General features: G+C 40.0%; 1 pseudogene; it reads left to right on the plus strand.

Moving 5' to 3' along the window:
• The first annotated feature begins 4,768 nt into the window (after window positions 1–4,768).
• Window positions 4,769–6,166, plus strand: LOC111548333 (annotated as a pseudogene).
• Window positions 6,167–7,194: the final 1,028 nt, after the last annotated feature.

Raw genomic sequence — 7,194 nt, forward strand, 5'->3', positions numbered from 1 at the left:
ACTTAAAGGCTTGAAAGTGCCACTGCATACTGACTGAGAGTGACCCTTGGAAACCTTGTGTTTATGAGGTGGACCCCCTCTCAGGCTATGTCTCTTATAATCATTTCAGCAACCTCTTTACTTGCCCACCAAGAAATGAATTGTGACCAAGAAACTTTTATGGGGCTGTGCCATTATGTGCTTATATCTGTTTGTTACTGTAGCCTATGCTAGTAACTAATACGGTAATAAAGGTTTTTTCAGTCTTAGTTTTCTGTTCGTTTGTAGACCAATTGTAAATGTGAATATTGTATTTCCATTGTATCTTGGCTTACATGTTCAAAGCACCATAAAACAGATAGAAGGATTATATTAACAAGTACTTAATGAAGAAAAGATCAGTGCAAGGGAGTCTATAGAATAACATGTAAATGTGTCTCTTTCCCCCAAAATTAGTGCTTGGCTCATAGTAAGTATAAAATAAATGCCTGTTGTTTCATCAATAAGTAACCGTCCCCTCCCAAGCTGCAGACTGAGATTTTAATTGCTCCTTGGGCATTTCCAAACAGCTGTCTTACAGGAACAAACCACATGACATTTCCAAAATGAATCTCCTCTTTGCCGGCCTCTGCCTACTCTGCCTCCACCAAACTACCTTTATCCTGCTGGCTCTCCTGTTTTGATTAATGGTACCCTTGGAATTGTCCTCTGTTGACTCCCATAACCAAGTAGTTACCTTGTCCTCTAAATTTCCAACTACCTTTCCTCCTACCAGCCCCACTTTTTCACCACTCTATCCAAGCAAGCTCGCCCCACTCTTTCTCATGTCTAAATTGGCACCGTGTGCTAAGAGTTCCCAGGCTTTGGGTTTTCTCACCAATAACATTTCAAAAAAGGGTTTAGGACCAACATAGAATTCCCAACTTTTAATTTTGCCAGATAAAGACATTCTTTAAAAAACTTATCTTTTATTCTATAGACTATTTTAAAAATGGCAATGTAGAGAGGACTCAGCTTTGGAATATAGGACACTCCTCTACATTTAATTTAATTTTATGAGAATTCACTACCTTGTTCAAGATTGGGTAGTTGGAAAGTCTTGCCTAGATCAGCACTGGCCCTGAGGTCTTACTGTGGTCTTGTGGCCAGATGAATGTTTCTGAGTTCCAGTTCCAGTGCTCCTCTGGTCAACAACAGCCTCTCCGGTTCCCTGTGGCCTGCTTTCCCCAACCTGGCATTACAGCTCCCCAAAGAAGACCTCACACTGCCTTTCCAGTGTTATCTCTTAATTTCCAGGCAAACTAGACCTTCCATTATTCCTTTTTGTTTTCTCTCTTTGACTATGCAGTTATTGCACGTGTACAGTCTATCCTTTTTTCCCCACCACTCAATATTCTACCCAAAATTTAAGACCACATTTGATATCACTGCCTCCTTTGAAGCCTTTGATCCACTTTACTCACACAAACAAGAGCTTTCCTCTCCTTGAACTTGCATAACATTGTAAAGTATAGCAAGTGGCCACTTTATTCCACATACTGTGCTTATTTACCTCTCCCACAAAATTACAATAAATCCTGAAAGAAAAATGTTTGATTCATTTTTATTACCCCTCCATTATTTGAACATTAAATATTTAATATATATTTAATGACTTAATGAATACTTTAAACATAGTGAGCTCCAGACTTTAAAAAGTATCTTCGAAATGTTTAAATAACTTTAATCTTCAATGTCAAGTAAATAACAATAGGGTATTGGGGAAACAGAGATTGCTAAGTAACTTGTTTATTCTTTCCAAAATGAGGGAAACAAAAATAAATTCCAGTTTCTATGACCATAATACAGAAGATTTTTCTACTATAAAAATTTTATTTTGGGCTTCTACCCAGGAATTGTCTTTTATTTTAGGGGCCTAACCAGGAATTGAATTGTCTTAAAAGACAATTTGTAGGAGAAATAGGAATTACAGATCTTCCTAACTCTGATCTAATTTTGTGTACAAGCCATTTTTAGTGAAGGTACTTGGGCACAGATTTATTCTTCTAGATTTTGTTTTCATCAAAAAGCGAGAAAAAATGGGGTGACAAAACTCATCTATTTCCCTCTTATTTCACTTTTGAAGGAAATTGAGCACTTGTACTTCCATGTTCTGTCTTTGACCTAAGAAATATTTTTTTCTATAGTGTGTTATTATTATGAAAATCAATATTGGCTGAGCATGGTGGCTCACACCTGTAGTCCCAGCACTTGGGAGGCTGAGGCAGGCAGATCACCTGAGGTCAGGAGTTCAAGACCAGCCTGGCCAACATGATGAAACACTGTCTCTACTAAAAATATAAAAATTAGCTCGGCATGGTGGCACACACCTGTAATCCCAGCTACTCAGGAGGCTGAGGCAGGAGAATCGCTTGAACCCTGGAGGTGGAGGTTGCAGTGAGCTGAGATCACGCCATTGCTCTCTAGCCTGGGTGACAAGGAGCCAAATGTCTCAATAAATAAATAAATTTTAAAGTTTTGTTCCTCTTATAGGAGTAATAGAAAAATCCTCAAAGATTAGGTCAAATATATTCTATCTTGTTATTAATCGTTTTTGGGGTTTTTTGTTTTTTGTTTTTTTGAGATTGAGTTTCACTCTTGTCGCCCAGGCTGGAATGTGGTGGTGTGATCTCAGCTCACTGCAACCTCCACCTCCTGGGTTCAAGCGATTCTCCTGCCTAAGCCTCCTGAGTAGCTGGGATTACAGGTGCCTGCCACCACGCCTGTCTAATTTTTGTATTTTTAGTAGAGATGAGGTGTTGCCATGTTGGCCAGGCTGGTCTCAAACTCCTGACCTCAGGTGGTCCACAAGCCTTGGCCTCCCAAAGTGCTAGAATTACAGGCATGAGCCACCGCACCTGGTCATTTTTTTGTATTTTTTGGTAGAGACAGAGTTTCGCCATATTGGTCAGGCTGGTCTCGAACTTTTAACCTCAGGTGATCCACCTCGGCCTCCCAAAGTGCTGAGATTACAGATATGAGCCACCACGCCCAGCCATGATTAAGTGTTTTATGGAAGGTATGAAAATAAAAGACAGAACCCTATGAAAATATAGAACTTTCTTGGCTCTTAGCACTGGCCAGGAAGATACAACTTGTAATCTGAATTTTAGTCAGAGTATGTGGTAAGAGGCTTTTTATGTGTAGCCGTGCACTACAACTAGAGATGGAGAAAGCATAATGGTTTTTTAAATTTATTCCTTTAAAAAAATAAATTTCTTGACATCCAGTTCCAGTCATGATTGAGGAGCTGGTATTGGACTCACCTTCCTGATGTAAACAACAATAGAAGCTAGACACATTACATAAAATGACAACATGCGTCACTGGATTATTATCCTTCAGAAAAAGGAAGCATGTGGCCAACCTCACATTCATCCCAGCACAGAGAGATGGAGCCCAAAGAGAGAGCAGCAGTGTCTCTGGGCAGAAGAAACAAAGATTGGAGTTCAGGCCGCCTAACACAGTTGGCTTTGGAGGGCAAGGTCACTTAGAGTCAGGAGCTACAGAAAAGGAGCCCTCAAAAATTGCATTAAAATTTCCCTCAGCTATTCAGCGCACTGTTAAGATCTGTATTTGCAGGGCAAGACTTCAGAATGTCTAGCAGATAATAGTTTTTGGGAGGCTGAGAGCTGAACAGAGATTTCAGAGGTTGCACAATAATGTGGATATGCAAGCTGTTAGGCTCATTCTAATGTAGAATGTGGAAACCTTCATGGATGCCGAGGTATTCACAGAGACTGGAAAGCCCACATCCTAGGATTATGGACCATGAATTACCAGTGTTACACAGTAGGAGTGAAGGCTAAATTTATTTATTTATTTATTTATTTATTTATTTATTTATTTATCTATCTATCTATTTTTTAATGTAATGCCGTTTATTTAACCTCAAAAAATTTCAACATTCTAAACATAAAAAAAAACAAAATAACAAATTGTGTTTAAGTATGGAAGATTCTTGAACTTTCATTGATACAGTGGCTCTTTGCTGACACTGAAGAGTTCTACAATTTGTTTAAAAACAAACAGTTTAAAAACTACAGCACTTAACTAAAACAAAACAAAACGAAACAAAAAAGCTTATCATGCCAGCTGATCCCCCTTTGTCCACGGCTAAGATGGCAGCAGAATGCTGTCACTATATACAGAAACAAGACAATCTAAAGCTAAATGGATGCCACTGCAGAGTCAACAGGCCCAGCCTCAGTGCACGCCCTGAGCTACCACCCCTCCAAAAGGCATCTTCTCCACAGCCTCGACGCCAAGCAGGGAGCGTCAAGAGTTCATCTCATTTGGTGTGTTCTTTTTACAAATATATATATAATATACAATATATGCATATTATACATATATACATATACACAATATAATATATACATATAATATTACATATATAATATACACATATATGTATAATGTGTATACATATATGGTATATATGTATATATAACATACGATATATGCATATATATTATATACACATACATTTTATTATATATAATATATATGTATATTTTATATATAATATATACATACACACACACAGTTGATAATTTATAATTTCTAGCCAGTAACCATATAGTTAACACCACCTTACCAAAAAAAAAAAAGCCAGAAACATCTTTAGATGCCTTGTCACACCAACAGCAAATGCACAGAGGGAGGAGAACACGAGAGTGGCTTTTCATTTTGAAAATGTTTGCGTGGGGTCGATGACTGAGGAGAAGCTGCGAGTGAGCCCAGGCGGCAGTTTTTAGGTTCATCAGCACTGCACTGCAGGAATGGCAGACTTTGGGATCTCTGCTGGCCAGTTTGTGGCAGTGGTCTGGGATAAGTCATCCCCAGTGGAGGCTCTGAAAGATCTGGTGGATAAACTTCAAATGTTAACTGGCAATGAGGGCCGCGTGTCTGTGGAAAACATCAACCAACTGTTGCAGTCTGCCCACAAATAATCCAGCTTTGACATTATTTTGTTGGGTTTAGGCCTGGGAAGCACCACTCTGCACAGTGCTGAGATTTTTGCCTGAAATCGCCCGGATCCTTCAGCCTAATGGATGTCTTTTTCTGAAAGAACCATAGAGACAGCTGTAGGTAACAATAGCAAAGCGAAGACAGCAAGCTGTGTTCAGCCCTGACTCCTTCTGGTCTTGTGGAAGTGAAAGAGCTGCCGTGGGAGCCCTTAGGCCCTGAGGAGGTACAGTCTGTTCAAGAACACCTGGGTCATGAAAGTGACAGCCTGCTATTTGTTCAGATCACAAGCAAAAAAAACAAGCAAACTTTGAAGTGGGTTCTAGTTAGCGTAAGCTTTCCATCACCAAGAAGTCATCTCCTTCAGTGAAGCTTGCTGGGTACCCTGCTGCTGCCAAGCTGTGGACCCTCTCAGCCAATGATATGGAGGATGACAGCATGTATCTCATTGACTCAGAGGAGCTGCTGGATCCAGAAGATTTGAAGAAGCCAGATCCTGCTCCCCTGCGGACTGCTTCTTGTGGGGAAGGGAAAAAAAGGAAGACCTGCCAGAGCTGCACCTGTGGCCTTGCCGAAGAACTGGAAAAAGAGAAGTCAAGGGAGCAGATGAGCTGCCAACCCAAGTCAGCTTGTGGAAACTGCTATCTGGGCGATAGTTTCTGCTGTGCCAGCCGCCCCTACCTTGGGATGCCAGCCTTCAAACCTGGGGAAAAGGTGCTTCTGAGCAATAGCAGTCTTCACCATGCCTAGGAGGGACCTGACATGGGACACATCTGCTCCTCTGGCCAACTCCTCTTCCTCAAATCCCACCACTGTGCTCCTCCCACCTCCTCTGGATTTCTTCTCTCTGTTTGAGATCCGTTTGCAAAGTGGGTGCTTAGCAGACAGAGTGAAGCTGGCTGGGGGGCACAGTTGTGTGTAGTGCTGCTGTGTATCAAAAGACCAAGGTATTATGGGGCCCCATTACCCAGAATGGGATGGGTTTCTTCACCTCGTGTTAAGGGAGTATGTCCTAAAGAAGCCCTTCTCCTTATATTAAAATGCTGATGAGACACTCTTGAGCCCAGGCATGCTTGAGCATCAACACTCTGTGACAAAGCTCCAGGCCCTGGCCCCTAGTCTAATCTCAGCAATGCTGCCACCTTACTTGTCTTTCACAGTTGTTAGTTTACTCCATTCTTTGTGACACAGTCAAGTGTCTCATGACTTCAGGGCACCAGAGGAGTCATTCACTGGTTGTCGTGATGATATCCAGTGTCCCTCTGCCCTGTTCTACCCCCAGCCCCATTTTACTGTAGCATTGCATCTGTGTCCTGTTGTCATTTCTGTTAACCTTCGGGTATTAAACTTGCTGCATATCTTGAAAATAAAATAACAGTGTTTGAAAATATGTAGAACTTTGATACAGTTTCAGGGTGCTTCAGACACCCATGACCACTTCATGTAAACCACTGAAAATTTCCAGACCACTTTGATAGGCTATAATATGATCATGATCAAATTTTGTAATTCTCAAATAAGACATGTCAATTATGGCATGTGAGGGCTAAATTTCAATTTGCTGCTAGAACAAGATTCAACATGCAGAAGAATATAATCTAGAGCCCATCCACTGTTTTAATCACTATATCCAGCATACAAAAAAAATCACTGAACATGCAACAAAAAAAGAAAAAGGAAGAAACAACCAATCATGAGATAAAATAGTAAAAGAAGCAGACCCAGAGATGATTCAGATACAAGAGTTAGTGGACAAGGACTTCAAAATAATGATCATGAGTATGTTTTAAAAAATTGGCAAGATGGATAACATGGATGAAAAGATAAAGTACTTTAACTGATCATTTGAATCTATGAATAGGAATCAAATGGACATTTATAAATGCAAGTTGAAATATCTGAAATTAAGAACTATTTGAATGGTTACAGCACCAGTCTAGGTTCAAAAATAGTCATAGAAAATATTCAAATGGAACACAGAAGGAAAAAACATAATGAGGATAAAAAACAACAGAGAGATGTGGGGCATAGGCAAAAGGTCTAACGTATGTGTAATTAGCATTTAGAAAGAGAAGAGAAAGAGAAAGAACATAAGTAATCTTGAAAAAATGGCTGAGAATTTTCCTAATCTAATAAATGATAAAGTTCACAGATTTGAAAAGCTTCAAGCAGGATAATAAATGCACACCTAAGCACAGCACAATA

Source organism: Piliocolobus tephrosceles, chromosome 6 (genome assembly GCF_002776525.5).
Source record: "Piliocolobus tephrosceles isolate RC106 chromosome 6, ASM277652v3, whole genome shotgun sequence".
In the NCBI taxonomy this organism is placed as follows: Eukaryota; Metazoa; Chordata; class Mammalia; order Primates; family Cercopithecidae; genus Piliocolobus; species Piliocolobus tephrosceles.